The 16576-nt window shown below is 40.3% G+C and overlaps 1 protein-coding gene across 2 annotated transcripts in view; it reads right to left on the minus strand.

Annotated features, from left to right (window-relative positions):
• The window catches only part of ENAH (ENAH actin regulator), a 128979-nt gene that overhangs the window by 99365 nt on the left and 13038 nt on the right, over positions 1 to 16576 (minus strand). The gene's annotated exons all lie outside the window — the stretch shown is intronic.

Below are 16576 nucleotides of genomic sequence, written 5' to 3' on the forward strand. Positions count from 1 at the left end.
TTAGCAGTTGCATGAGAAGGAGGGGAGCCAAAATTATATAGGGCAGAAATCAAATTATAAACATTGAGTGCCTTTTTCTTTCCAGGTCAATTTAGTGAGGTTATTGTCTAGAAATTAAAGTAGTCTAGCAGAAGAATGAGTTAGTGTCATGCACATGTTTATGATACTGAATTATGCATTGAGAAATCTGTACGCTCTCATAGCAGCTCACGTGTTCTCAAGCTGCAATAGTTCAGTGTGTCCAAGTCATTTGGTGCCACTCTGCTGTTATCTTTCTCGCTGATGGGATCCTCCAGCAGCACAGCATGGGTGTCAATGCCCTCTGCATCCCCTCCCACTGCTCTCACTTCTCCTGGTAGTGACAAGATCAATGCAGCAGAAAGCCTTCATAGCTGGTGGTGTCACGCCAATAACCTGAGGCCCCTGACAACTTATGAGGCAGAGCCATGTAATGGTTCTTCTAATCTGTGTCCAAGGACTGTGTTTGTGCCCTTCTTGCTCTGGATCCAAGCAGCTTAGAATACCCTAAAATCGCTTTGCATCCCTCCCTCTTGCATTTTCTGCGGCTCAGCTGCAACTGAGGACTGGAATTCAGATGTTTCTAAAGGTTAGGCCTGCTCAGGTTGAGCAGTATGCTGTGCCTCCTCTCCAAACAACCTGTCTAATGAAGGCTTTTGAGTGCTAGAGAAATGGCTCACCCAGGCATAAACCAGAAGAGAATGTATTTCTGTTTAGTGTCAGCCAGATGCAAGGGGCTTGGCAGGTTACTCCTTAGTAAACCCAGCTGATTCCATCGCATCTCATCAGCCTGGCTCACCCTTGATGTGGAGTCATGAGCAGGATGCATGACTAACGTTCTGGAGACATTTGGGGATTCCAAAAGCTTCAAAAAGCACAAGCAGAGGAATCCTTTCTCTCACAGTGAGGTTTCCCCTGTCTTCTCTGAAACAATCTCCTACTTTGGGGTCTTTCTTTCTTTGGAAAGTCTGTTTGTATTTAAGAGGAAAAAGTATCTGAGATCTCCATCTGTCTTACTACAGCCAGTGTCCTTGCATGGCAGTGCTTATAGAAGATCACCTGGGCTTCTTTGATGACTGTAAATAGCATAATGCAGGACAATCAGAGAGGTTTCTGGTGCAGGTAGAAGTGGTTTTTTTCAGTGGTTTTGGTTTTTTGAAGGTTATTGCTCTTTTTATTTAATGCATCTAGAGTTTGGGTTTTGAATACTCAGGGAAAGATATTTTATTTCACTTGCTTGGATTACTTTCCATTGAACTGGTATAGAAAGAGAACACAATTTACTATATAATAGAAATGAAAGAATTGCAACAACGAAGCATAAGTTTTCTCTCTGGTGATAGTTAAGGCCTTTCCAAAAAATGGTGGACTAAAAGAAAATGGCTCTGACAGTGTCCTTCTGGTAGTATTGAAGATTATCAAAACAGAAATGAGTTAAGTAATTGAATATATAGTTCTCATCACTAATCATGTTAATCTAATTTATAAATACATCTTTTACTCTGGACCAGACACAGAGCTGATGCTCAAACCAATTCTCTGAGGTCATGGTTAGCTGAGCAAAATGAGGATCAGACTATTATAGAGAGAGTTAAAGTATACTGGCTAGTATAATTCTTCCTGTCCTCTTTTTGCTTTTCCTCACCCCCAAGTCATTTTCAATTTCAAGTTGCCATGAGTCAGCCGACTGCTGAAGTGTTGCATAGCAGACCATTAAAGGAAATGCTTTCAACCAAAAACTCTTTAGCTTCTTTTATTTATGAAATTATACAGTGTTTCTCAACTGTGTTCTGGGGCAGGGGGAGTAAACTATCTCTAAAATTCTCTAGGAATGGTAAAATAAACAATGATTGGTATGACTCAGCAGATAACAACAACAATAGCCAGCAAGGTCTTTTCTTAAAGGAATAATATTTTTGTTCTCTTGTAAAAAAAGGAAAAACAACATCCCCAGAAAAGGAAGCAAATCTTTTGCTATCAAACAGTCCTTTGACTCCTGAAGGTGAATCTCAGTCTTCCTACCAGCATACCCAGCTTCTTGTCATACAAGTAAACAATTCATAGGTCTTCCATCAAGCATCTCCAAAGAGAAATGAAAACAAGGGCTGAAGCTTTCCACTGTGCTTCTTTCCAACAAAGTTCCTAACAGTGCCCCTCATACTGTCAAATAGCATCAGCATATCTAACCACAAGTGTCTCTAGATGTGAGCCGGGAGTATGGTATGTGTCTTTCAGTCTGTTCCCAGTAGACTCAAATATTTAAGTGGAAATGCCTTGAATAAAAAGGGATTGCTTTTTCCCCCTAGGTTTATCATGAAAAGAATTTGTATTGTGCTGTAGGCTATTCAGTGAGGGCTGAAGTCTCTTTTTGTGTAAGTACTGTCTATCAAGTGTAAATCAATGCATGGTGTACTGAGTGTAAAAATGCTTTTCTGACACTCAGATAAATTATTATTGTTGTTTTGACCCTTGTCTTTCATTCACCTCCACTTAGTTGCTGACTTTTGTGGTTTCTGAGAAGAAATGTTGATTTAGGACAAATGCGATAGACCAATCTCATCTCTTCCTTTCCATGTAATTTTATACTCTTATCCCCTAATGGTCTTATTTGCCACCAGTCTGCAATCTTCTTCTGCATTACCAATAAAATTTATTCATTATGTTCTTTGCTCTCTCTTGCTAATGTCTTAATACAAATTGTACTCCGCTGCTCTGTCTTATGCTGGAGTAAAGTCCAGGCACAAAGCTGGCCCAGGATTTGGTTAAGATTGTTTTGAGCCATCTTCTCTTACAACTCTAGATGAGTTATGCTTTCAGTTCCTTCATTACAGCCAAGGATTTGGGCCATTGTTAATTAGTTATTATTAATAATTGTTAAGTGCCTGCAGTGCACTTGTGGCATAAAAAAGGGCCTGTTTCTTGACTGGAGGAGCTTTGTACTATGTGGGATGTCTACACTGCAGTCTCCCAAATCTGAGATAGCTTTAAAATACTCAGCTTGTATTAGTTATCTGATACAGTCTACCTGAAACTGCATTGCATTCTGCAAGCAGCTTCTACAACACTGAGAGAGTTTTGACTTTACCAGAGCATGTTCGCTGCACCATATCCCTTCATTTTGCCCAAGTTTAGGCAGGCAGGTGACAAAGGAAGTGGTGGAACCATCCAGTCGGAAGCCTGTACCGAATGCCACCAACTTAGTGGTACCTTGCCCTTTGCATTTTATCTTTAGCAGGCAAAAACCAACCAAATAAACAAACAAAACCGAAAACCCAAACCAAAACTCAAAGAATTGCAACAAAGGCTGTGTGTTGTAGTTTGGGATTATTATGTAAATTCTCTCCCCTGCCACTTAACTGCCCAGGCCAGCGGTTAACAAAAGAAGTAGTTAACTGTTGATGGCTGGGGTGGGGGCAGGTTTGTCTCTTTTGGTTTCTTTTTTTTTGGATTTCTCGGGAGTCTTGGCTCGGCGGAACGGGGGAGTGGGGGCTCGAAGGAGGCAGGCTGCTCTGCTGGTTACTGCTGGGGTTTTTTTTCCTGGCTGTCTTGCCGCTGCCCACCTCGGACTACTTTTCGTGCCGCGCTGCTGTTGCTACCTGCCTTGGATTTGCTGCTGGTTGCTCGTACCTTTTCTGCTTCTTGGACGGGGAACACAGGGGGAAGAGACTGAGTCCATCTGAAAGCCCACTGCTCGTCTGTTTCGCTGGAGAGGGACTGAAACTCACTCTGCAGCCAGCCGGGCTGTGACAAGGACACTTAAGTATAACCTTTTCTCCCGGAGAAAAAAACCTGCTGGGTTTTGTTGTTGTTTTGTTTCTTTTGGTTTGGTTTTTTTTCCCTCTCTTGTGGTGTTGGGGAAGTGGGTTGCACTAGTCTGTTTACATATATATATATATATAGCAGTTATCCTTCTTGTATTAAAATTCCTTTTCTTAAATTTGATAAAGAGTGGTGTGATTATTGTGGAGGAGGCCCCTCCCCTGCTTGTGGGTAAAACATTTTGGTTTTTTCCCCCTCAAACCAAGACACTGTGAAACCCTGGGTTTATTCTACTCAGACTCCACTGAAAATATGTTCTGTATTTTGTCCATCTTTCTCCTTTCTCCTCCCTTCTATTTTAGATGACTGACAACACTCTTACTATTACTGGTTAGTTTCCATTCACTGCAAAGTCGGAATAACTTACGATGAAAGTATTGTCCCAATTATAGATGAATGACAACACTTTTACTATAACTGGTTAGTTTCCACTGGCTGCAAAGCTGGAATAACTTGCAGTAAAAATAATGTCCTGACTATAGATGAATGACAACACTTTTGCTATTGTGAGTGAGCACCTGTGGATTGCAAAACTGGAAGTAACTTACAATACCTTTATTGTTCCAGTAAATGTAGCAGCTTAGTCAGATGATAACCTTTTTTGTCCTTTCCAGCACTGCAGATTCTGCTTTCTGGCAATAGCTGTAGCCAGTTCCGTAATTTGGATTTCAAATTTAGTAAGTGATAAATCATGTATGAGACCCAAAATATACAAAGCAGCAGTTGCAAAAATATTCTTCCTCAGTATTTTAGAAAGAACATTACAAAAATTTTTTGCCAAAAGAATTAATGTTTCTATAAAAAAAGATGTTAAGAAATGAGCTCTTAAGAGTACAATGCTAAAACATGCCATTATTATTACTGTAACTAATTAGCAACAACTTCAAAATTTAGATATACTCTATAAAATCAGTGAGAAGGAATTCCTTGCAACTGGCCCTAAGTCACATTTCCAGGACTAGGGATCTGTATCTCAGCAATAATCACTCTCTCTGCTGAGTATTTATTTATTCTCCACTTCCTCTGTTGGTTCTCCTCTTATATTTCACAAATACAACCACATAAACGGTGATGGATTTTCCTCTGCTCCTTCCACCCTCAGACAGAACAGGATCACCTCATACACTGTTTCTTATGTCACAGGTTTATTTCTAAACAACTCAGACTGCGTGTGTGATACTGACTGGCATGTTGCAGTCAGGAATTTAGGTACTACGGCCAACCGACTGCTTTCCAAGAATACCACTCATTAAAAAGTGCTGCTGGAGACTCTACATTCAAATTCTTGCTGAATGCTGGTGTTTCTCACTGGCTGCTAAGAAAGGATTAGTCTTCTGGAGAATGTAAATAAAAAGAGGTAGGAAAAGACCAGTGAAGATTCCTCAGTCGGCTGTTCACAGAGTTTTATTTGAAAAGCATCCTTATACTATCTGGAATACATTTCACTGTCAGAAAGTTCTTCTTTGTAAAACTTTCCTTGTTTCTCTTAGGCTTACTGTGCTTAGATAAATTCTACCTTCCCTGTATTTTTCTCTTCTAACAAGCTGTAAATTTTACCACAGGTTTCTTCAGACATCAGCTCTCCATTATACATCAAGTGCTCTCTGTCACTAAAAACATTTTTCCATATTCCCATAGCTCAAGAGCCTCCACTATCATTTTGTGGCTTTGTTCGAAGCTCCCCACAATGTCTCTAGTTCTGAGAGCAAAACTGCTGTCTTTATTCAAGGTACAGGCAACTGCTCTTTGCTTCTGAACATGGAAACAGAAATCTTATTTCACAACACTGTTTCCAGTTGGGCTGATGTCAGTCTAAAAGATTCTGCTGATTTATAAGGCAGGTAGCACCAAATGTGTGAAGACAGACTGTTTTACAATCATAAGGGATGCTCAGACAATAACTTCATTTAATTTTCATGTCTGGTTGAACATTTTTAACCTTCTAATTGTGAATAGAGGTAGCTTTGTGTGGCAAAATGACTCTTAAAATGATCCATTCATTCTGCTGTGACTACACTGGTGGGTGAAAGGGAAGGGCCAGATTTCTAATGTTTGTAATTATTATTGTTATGGTTATTGTTATAATTGTTGTTGTTATTATCATTACTATCATTATTATTAAAAATATTATTATTATTAATATTAATATTGCAACCATACTAGGATATTGACATATCTGCAAAGAAATAAAAACCCTTCCATTGCTTACCTCTTCATGGTTTAGAATCATCCTAAGCTGATAGCAACCATAACCATTAGGATTTGGTAGGGTTGGTCTATTCATAAAATCATCAGTAAAATCATCCCAGAGCTCCTAGACAAACTCAGCCAGAAAAAGGAAGTCTACAGAGGGTGGAAGCAGGGACAGGTAGCCTGGGAGGAATACTGAAAAATTGTCTGAGCAGCCAGGGATCAAGTTAAGAAATCCAGAGCCCTGATAAAATTAAGCCTGGCCAGGGACATTAAGGGCAACAAAAAAAGCTTCCATAGGCACACTGATGATAAAAGAAAAATGCTGGGAAATGTGGGCCCTCTCCAGAAGGAAATGGGGAACCTGGTCACCCAGGACATGGACAAGACTGAGATCCTCGACAACTTTTTTGCCATAGTCTTTACCAGCAAGTGCTCCAACCACACCAACTGAGTCACATAAGACAAAGGTGGGGATGGTGAGAATGAAGAACCATCCACTGTGAGAGAAGATCAGGTTCAAGTGCATCTGAGGAATGTGAAGGTGCATAGGTCCATGGAACCTGATGGGATGCATCTCTGGGTCCTGAGGGAACTGGAGGGTGAAGTGACTAAGCCACTATCCACCATATTTGAGAAGCTGTGGCAGTCTGGTGAAGTTCCCACTTGCTGGATGAGGAATTGGCTGGATGGTTGCACTCCAGGAGTTGTGGTCAGCAACTCGTTGTCCAAGTGGAGACCAGTGATAAGTGGTGCTCCTCAGGGTCAGTGTTGGGACTGGTGCTGTTTAACATCTCTGTCAGTGACAGGGACAGTGGATTGAGTGGACCCTCAGCAGGTTTGCTGATGACACAGCTGACTGGTGTGGTCAACATAACCAGAGGGAAGGGGTGCCAAAGGGACCTTGACAGGCTTCAGAGGTGGCCTCGTGAACCTTATGAAGTTCAACAAGGCCAACTGTAAGGTCCTGCACCTAGATCCTGGCATCCATTCCTGGAAGTGTTCTAGGCCAGTTTAGATGGGCCTTTGAGCAACCTGGTCTAGTGGAAGGTGTTCCTACCCATGGCATGGAGGGGTTGGAACTAGATGGCCTTTTTTAAGGTCCCTTCCAACCCAAACCATTCTGTGATTCCATGACTCTGTGAAAATGAGCTGATGTGATGGTAAGAAAACATGCTCAGACAAAAGATAAGAAAACATGCTTAGACAAAAGATCCTAGAAAGATGAAAAGCCCATCCCTTTCCACAAGGTTGATAAGGTGAAAAATGAAGAACTGAATGAGAAGCAATGCAAGTTTGCAAACCTGTTCCTAAAACCCAGCAGCAAGGGAAATCCTTGTGTGCCCCTTTGGAGCAATGGCTGAGAACAAGAGCAGGAGAAGTGTGTTTTTAGCAAAAAGGTGGTGAGGTTATAATGCTAAAAGATTGATAAAACCCTGTGGGAATTCATGATCACTTTTCCTGAGAAAAGAATCGGTCTACAAAGGCAGGGAATGCATTTTATTAAAAGGAACTACCATATAATCACATTTCATAGACCATTATTCTAAAACCAATCCCCCAAAAAATCTGCAATTTTAGAGGTGGTCTTTGCATTTATCAATTTAATTTCTGTTTTGAAACCAAAGAAGAACAGCTATTTATGCTGATAAAGCTGCTGCGTGTCAACCTTGCATCTCTTAACTTTATCATTAAAGCTCAAAAGGAGTTTTAAAACAGACACATTACAAGATTCATTTGACAAAAGACACCATTCACTTTACATTCTTCTCCATAATCTGGAAAAAATGGAGTGTTTGGAGGACAGCTGGAAGGGAGTGTGGGCCTCCTATGCCACCAAAGCATAGGAATTCCTGCTCATAATGGTCCTTTTAGATGGACCACACTTGTGGTAACTCAGAGCAGGCTGGGAGCTGCTTCAGGATACAATTGGGAAGGGAGAGGAGCTGGTTAAAGCTCAGAAGATGAACTGGCCCAAGGAATCCTGGGGGAATTCTATACATGAATCAGATCATGTTAGGTCAAAGCACTTCACTAGAAGTAATGACTGAACAATATGAGACTAAAAGCATTGCTTTGGAATCTTTGCCTGTGACTTGTACAGAGATGTAGGGAATTTCACCCTAGTAAAGGAATATTGGTTGCACTCTATGTTAACTAAGAGAAGAGTGTTCTTTTCCCCACTAACATGTGGATCATGGAGGAGACCCCAAAACAGTTGATTTTTTTCCAGGAAGATCAACATGATATAGACCCGCAGGAAGGTCTTGGATGCAGGAATTCTGCTTGAACACAGCTAAATCAATGAGCTTACTGTGCTAAGCTCTTCACTTGAATATTTTCAGACAATTTTTGGAATTGATCTTTTAACTCGTAGAAACAAACAAATTATTCTCATTATTGCTGTATTATAGTCTCACACCTGACAATGTAATGCTGGTTTATATGCTACACAGGTATCTGAGCATTTTGCTTTCTGTGTGAGTTGGACCTTTAGCACATACAATGAGATGAGACCCTGACCCACACAAGCTGTGAATTTATAACAGGGCATTTCCTCTTCCCTGCATTGCAAACATAGCAGCTCATCTCTCCATTTACGTGAAGATCTTTTATGACAATTACATCTGAATTTTATGCTATAATTAAGATCCCTTTGCACCAAAAAAGTGGTTCCAAATGCATTAATTAATTAGATTAAATAAGCACACAAGAGACTGCCTTGCATTTTTTGTTCTTCATGTAAGAATTTTGTGAAGCAAGCTGCGATTCACAAAATTGCTCAGCTTCATAAGCATTTCTCCCTCAAATACTTAGACTTTCAACTTTTGCACATCCTATTGGTTTCTGCGAGGGCTCTCAAGCAGCCACAAATGTGTTTCTCTTCTTATATCCCACTGTGTACATTTGCTAAATCCTTCACAACAGCTTTTCCTCAAAAGCTGAGAATTTTCCATAGCCTGGGTTTTACCTATCAAGTTCTGCAGACGTGGTCTCCTGAGATGCTGACCTCACTCGTTTAATGATTTCTATCCTGCTACTGCATTCTTACAGCAACTGCACAAAGGACTTTTGGCTGCCTGTAAGAACCAGGGAAAGACTTGTCTAAGTGTATATAAAGGACTTAAATGTAACAGCAGAACATCCACAAGGCAATTAAAATAAATTCATCCTAAGACTGCATCTTCATTGTCTTTTCTTCTGTTGTTATTTAAAGAAACTATTTTTTAATGTTAAATTTATTATTATGGCTATGAAACTGGATGATCATTTTAGATGGGAACAGAAGCTATGGAGTAATTGCACAGGTGTGGTCATTAGTAGAGGAAGAGAGAAAGCAATGCTTAGTTGGGAACAGTGATCTTCCAGAATTTGTCAAAATGCCAGGATTTCTAAATACTGACCTTAAAAGGCAGATTTTTTTTACTGCTATTTCACTTTACCATGGCTTTGTCCAAATAGGAGCATCATACAGAATTCTGCTTTGTTGGTTTCTGGTGTCTTTATCACAATGGAAATAAATTATGAACAATCCCTGTGCTCATCAAAAATAGATCATTTGCAAAGCTTACTGGGAATCTTTGTGCAGGAAAAGAGAAGGGTTAGAAACTATGACCATGTTAAAGGTTCAAACACAGGAAGGTGGTGTTGGGAGGAGCCCCTCAGAGAATTTTTCTCACCTTACCAACACAAAGATTTGGGCTTGGAGTGCCAGGATTGAGGACTGATGTGCCAGGGTTGATGGCTGATGACTTTCAGATTCCAGCTGAATGGTGGGATGTAGGTGAGAAAACAGAACCTCAGCACCTGGGGGTGGGGAGAGTTTTTTTCCCTGTGTGCTGGCCTGACTTTTGGGACTTTTCTTTGGGCAGCTGCAGAAAAGGAGCCACTGCTTGCTGGTGAGAGCTTTTTTTTCTGGCTCTGCTCTTTGCTTTTCCCCTTCCATCTCTGGGCACCCTGAGCTTCAGAGAGAGAGAGAGAAGAGTCTCGCTGCAGACTTTCTTTTTTTCTTCCTGGGGACCGACAGACTGCAAGGAGATTCCTGGACATTATCACCACCCCTCCACTCTCAGCCTTTCCTTCTTCATTTGGAACAAAGGACAAGGAGAGTCCACTGAGTGTTCACCCCTGTCTCTGCCTCGCTGAAAAAAGACTGAGAATTCACCTCGCAGCCAGCCGAGGTGAGACGCTGACACTGTCCATAATATAACTGCTCCAGGAGGAATCTACCGTTTTGGGGTTGTTCTCTTTTGTTTTTACTTTTGGTGCTGGGGGAGTAGTTTGCTCTGGTCTGTTTACAGTTATATCTGTATCTAGATAGATAGATAGATAGATAGATAGATAGATAGATAGATAGATAGATAGATAGAGTAGGTAAGAATAGTTATCCTTCTTATATCCATTTTCTAATTAAAGTTCCTTCTTTTTAAATGTTATAAGGAATGACGTGATTATTGTGTAGGAATCCTCTGTTTTTTGGTAAACATTTTAGTTTTTTCCCTCAAACGAAGACAGACCATATGAAACGCAAATCATGGTCCATGCTCAGAACTCATGGCTAGTGGAGCTCACCCAAAAGTCTGGAGGGATAGATCTGCTAATGCTGTATACTGTGTTCTCCCTCTGCACTGCCTGTTAATTCCTCCATGATGGAAGCAAAGACATGGGCAATCTTTGGTTTCATGCCTATCGTTACCATGACCCTACCATGCATCCCCTTCAACATTCTATACGTCTCCCTTTACCTCTCAGCAGCTACAACAACAATTACTCAACACGAAATGTCTCAAAATAAGCCTTTCACTTGAGGAGTCTGCCAAAGTGAAAACACTTTTAGAAAGAGACAACTGATCTCATAAACAGAAATAAATCTAAAATTAACTGAAACCAAAATCACATTTCCCCTCCCCTGAACCCCCACTCAGGTCTCTAGATGTTGGGAATCTTAAGCTCCGTTCTGAAACTAAATTAGACTCGCAGTCTGAAAACCAACCCCAGACTCAAACTTTAGTGAAGTGGCTTGAAATTATACATTCTCTAATTAGTTAGAAATGCACAACTTTAGATTCATTGTACTCACAAGTTTCTTCCTAGAAGCAAACTCTTATGATTTCAGTTCAATTGGATTGTGTGTTTTAATTAATTCTCTAGTCTTTCTCTGGAAGCAAATCATCAAATAGAAGAGACATCTGCACAGTTCTAATTGACTTTAATAGAAATAATGAATGCACAACCTTTTGGTTGATTGGACACCTGGATTATTTCTCCCTGAGAAAAATAATACATCTATCCACAAGCAAATTTGAGGGAGCGAGAGTGTGGTAATTTCATCAGCAAAGCATTAGGGAAAAAAAGTGGTCTAGAATTACACACATTTACTGAGTAGAGTGTCCACTGTTAGGGCCTCACTTTGAAGACTGGAATGAAACAGCAACAGGTTGTTTCTTTCAGAGATTTCTACAATAGAGGAAAAGGTAAGATCTGATCCGTGTATCTAGCTATAGACAATGAATCCCTCTAAATAAAATACACCAAGAATTACAGATGCCAGCTTTATTCCTTCTGACTGAAATAATTCCACTGAAATCTATTTCTGGGGTTTTTTCCCCAAGAGAATGGGTCTACATTTTATTAAAAGGACAAACCTGTTGTTATATCTAGAAAGCAAGAAGCCTTTCCAAAAAACGTACCTTGAACTAATTTTTACAGAATACAGACCATTTACTTCAAAAAATTAAGCTCTTGTACTTGGAATTTAATGTACAAAACACAAACCTCCTGAATGATTCCCATAAGGATTCGTTTAACAGGCTTCATTATGTGGAAAGGGTATAAAACAACCAAAAAACCTGAAATGGCTGCTCAGCATTATATTGTTCTGTGGCTGCTGCCATGATTTACAACTATGCATTTGCTACTCGTTTCTTTAGCTTAGTGCTGAATTATAAATGAACCCCTGGATCCTGGGATTCTTCATCCAGTTCAAAAATAAAATTAACCTGATTGAGGGTCACTTTTTTAACATGTTAATGTCAATGAATTCTTTATAAGGAAATTCTTTTATTTGAAAAACAAGGCCCAGACTCCTCTCAGACCTTTCAGTTTTGCTCTTAAATGAAGAATAAAGAAAGCTAGATGTAAAACCAGGCCACAGAATTCCATGTAAGCTTGTTTGATGCAGTTCAAGTAACTGTGTGGATACACAAACCAAGGCTTTCTGTGAACAAATATTTATGCAACTAGAAGGCAACTGGTATGCTTTGGATTGATTTGAATGTAGATGTGCAGGAAATTTGTCCACAGCACATTGGAGTCCGAAAAGTCACCTTCAGTCTTTCTGACAACATGGATCATCCTGTCTGCTCAACAGTTGTGGGCCATATCTGTTATTAAATAATGCACACAAATGCTGAAATACCATCCCACAAATGAATCATAAATAATTACTGAGCTTTTTTTTTTAATAGATGACGCAAGCCCCTGCCTCAGGGGCTTTCTATCTACCACAAAAATGGGCTAAAAAGATGGAAAATAATACACCACACTGGAAATTAGCAGGGATCTGGCAGTGTTCAACACTGAAAACTTGAGAGAAGACATGGATATGAAGGAAGACAGATCTGGGAAGTTCAAAGTCAATAGCACATTACCACTAGAAAGCCATCTAAGTTTTACTTTTATATTGGGTGTGATGGCTCTCAAGACCAGCTGGAAGAAGAATCCCCTCTGTGCATGTACCCAGTCCCTGCTGTACTTCTAGCTCTGTCATAGCTAGGCCTGAAGTTTTATAACTAGAGAGATGCGTATCTAGGTAGATGCTACTAATGTAAGAGATGCTCTTGTGCTCTGTGTTTGCGTGTCCCCAGATGGGCATGCACATTGTCCCTGTGCCTTTCCAAAAGCCCCAGCATGGGGCGATGTGTGCCTCTGTGGGTCAGTCTCAGGGGCTGGGGCAGATCAGAGGAGGTGCCTGTACAGCCTCTTGCATCCTCTGACCACAACCCCAAAATAGCTCTCGAGCCATCAACCACAGCCCTGGGGAACGGGGAAGGTTCTTCAGCTCTCTCCTCATATTACAGGCCTGGATTAGGCTGATTTAGCCTTATTTTTTTTTTTTTTTTGTAAATAAGGCACCAGGATCTGCCAACAACATTCCTCCCATTTTATCTGATCTCATAAGAATTATTTTTAGTAAGAACTGGTTTGCCCTGAAAGAAAGCTATTCTCTAAAAAAAGCTTTGTACACTTAAGACATATGGGACAGAAGGAAGCCTGCATCTAGCATTGCTTTTTTTTTTCAGTCACCAGAAAAACCCTGAAATTGCCCTTTTTAGCAAAGAGAAAAGATAAATTGGTTGGTTCTGAAACAAAATTAATAGATATATCTTGTCCCATTCTTGACAACCTTTTCTGAAGTCACATTAGCTCACAGAACAAGCGTACAACTCCCACCTCTAAGAAGTGTACACAGGTGTAATTCCACTGAAATAACAGTTGAATATCTGTAGTAGAATGAGAGCTATTTTTGTTGCTGCTCTTGCAAAAAATAATTGAAATAAATTCTTTACAGAAGTAGCAGCAGCCAGTTCCCCTTTCTGCCAAGCTTACAACCACTGCAGACATTGCTTAGGGTCATCATACTCTGTATTTTGGTGCACAGACTTAGTGAATGGCATGCATGATATGCTTACTAAGCTACTTTGGATAAACATGGAAAAAATCTAGTGGTGTAGTTGTCACAGACCAAAATGGTTTCATGTGCTGTGTGATTTGAAGGGAGATTCCTTTGCTGTGTGTCATTTACCTTTTATACATTGCTGTTGCTCAGTATTTCATAACCATTAATTCTTTGGATGCCCACACTGACATTGTTATATACATATACGAATAAAAAAATGGGAACTGTGCATTCTTATGTGACGTCACCTTATACTCCACAAACAGCTTTATTGCTCTTTACCATGTTTGGGAACAAAGGGAAAGGGATGCCCATGACGTATGTCTCACATTAGAACAATTTCCTTTTCACACGTGGAAAACAGAGCTCCTCTCTCTTACATATGGTTTATGTACACACACATAGCCTTGGGACATCAGGGTCTGAGTGAAAAAACTCTCTTGTTTCATATGTAAATCCATGACTGCTGTGGTCATGTGCTAAATGATAAATAAGCTGGTGAAGTGAAGTCAGCAAAAAACTTTCATGAGTTAATTTTTTAACTTCATTTCTTAAGCCACAGCTCTGCAAGTCATAAGGATCTTTGAGTAGGCTGGGCTTTGTCATGCATGAATTAACTGTTGGCATAAGTGATACAACAGCAAATAGCATCCTAGACAATGGACTTGTTTGGGAAAAGAACTGCTTGTGTCTCTCTGGTGTATAGCACAAGATGACCTTTCTGATGACTGCCTTTCCTGACATACCTGTTGTGCACTCACTGTGCTTCAGTTACTGTGAATTCCTTAAATCCATCGATACCACAGGGAGGGAATTATGATATTTAGCATACAATGGGAATTCAGGGTAATGTGGGTTCTGTTTCTCCCTCCAGTCCCCCTGTGGCACTTTGGAACCACCCTCTCATACCTCTGTGTCTCCATTTCTTCCTTCACAGTGGTCTTTTTCCCATCCTAGGAAGTCTGAGAGACTGTAAATGTGTTTAAGGTGAACTGAGGTCTTTGGATGCGATTTTCAAAGCTGACCTAGCTATTTTGAAAAGGAGGTTGTGACATTATGGATCATAAAGATAAGGCTTCCTGTATCTGAGGTTTTTACACTGTCCATTTAATTTACTGTTTTCTAGCTGAATTACAGTATTAGCTAATACTAAGTATGGGAGCTGAAGGTTACACTACTAAGCATCCACCTGATCTCAATACTTTTGGTTGTAATTCTACATAATAAGAGTTGTCCATGAACTTCTGCTTCTCTCTGTGGATCTGGAATCCCTTCCAACAAAACAAAGGGAACTCAGTGTAGTAACATGTGAAAGGAAATCAACTTTCCTTCCTTAAAAAGCTAAGCAATTCTTTGATAGTTGTGTGAGTATGTGTGTGTGTATACACATAAAGTAGTTTGAAGGGAACCTGTAATGTCAATACATTCAAAAATTGCAAGTACAAGAATTCAAGAATTGGAGCTCAACCATTACTCATCCACTCTGGCCACTTCCACTTTTATACGGTCTTTTATTTCTGCCACCTCATGCAGAAGTCCCTCCAAGTCATCTGGTGCATCAGAGTTACTTCACTTTTTATTCTTAGCATAAAATTTTAAGTATTTGTGTGGTGGTAGTCCCTAAGTTGGAAAGCCAGTGTCTTCATGGACAGCTTTGCAATCTAAAATATCTGGATTGTAATTCCATGGCTGGAACTTTTCACTGCAGTGCTCAAATTTAATTCAACCAACCCCAAGCTTACGATGATTCTCTTCCTACTCTTCCTCCTTTTGTTTTTTCTTCACTCTTTGGACTTTTATTTCTTTTTTGGGTGTTTTTTCAACTTTTTCAATAAAAATGAGAGCATCTCCATCGCTCTTTTCCTTTCCACCTCTTCTGTTTCTGTGCCTCTTTTCCACAATTACCTCACCTTTTTTTTTTTAACTTCTTCATTTTTATTTCCCTCTTCTGTCACAAGAAATGAAGCATGAGTCTGGAACTTGCATTATCTTTATAATTATTTAAACCTGTATTACGTCTTCAGACCACCACTATAGTTAAAACTTGATTTTTTTAATGACATTTTTTTAATAAAAAATTATCTTAGGCAGCCTTCCAACTATGATATCAGTCTTACAACGTTTGCCTGAATTTGCTGACATCCCAAAAGAATGATCTCAAGAGGTGTATTCTCCTGGCTGCAAGCGCCAGCAGTGGCACATCACAGTCAGTGATTAGCCTGCCCACAGCTGATTATTCTGGGGGTTGGAATGGAGCAAGTGGAGAGAATGACACCCCCCAAGAGGCAAGATCTGGAAAGAGCTGGAAGAAAGGTGAGCAGGGGGGATGAGGGGTAAGCAAAAGAAAATCCAGGGAGCAAAAGGAGGAACTTCAAAGCCCAGGGGCAGAAGCAGCAGAAGCCTAGAGAAGAGATTTTCTTAGTGTGATGAAGAACAGAAAAATAAGAACTGATTAAATTTTAGTTACAACATAATTTTAATCTATGAACAAACCTCCTGGTGATATCAGGATGAGATCCAGTGATAACTGGAGAGATTATAATGAAACACACTAGCCTGCCTTCTTTTCTCCTCAGCTCTCCTCTGCTGTCTTCATTATCCACCCTCATTTGCCCTGCCTAGGCCTGCCCAGCTTCTACAGAAGTTACCAGGAGCTTTGCCACCAGCCACAGAAGGAGCACAGTTGTGAATTGCTGTCAATTGAGGCCAGCCATAGCAAGAGGCTCCCAGAGGGGTCAGTTCCCCGCCAGGAAGAAGGGGATGTTTCACTGACAGTGTTGATGCAGCACGAAGCAATAAAACTACTGGTTTCTGACATATTACAGAGCAACATGACAAAAAAATTGCAGAATCCACAATATTGTCCTACCC

Source organism: Pithys albifrons, chromosome 2 (genome assembly GCF_047495875.1).
Source record: "Pithys albifrons albifrons isolate INPA30051 chromosome 2, PitAlb_v1, whole genome shotgun sequence".
NCBI lineage: Eukaryota > Metazoa > Chordata > Aves > Passeriformes > Thamnophilidae > Pithys > Pithys albifrons.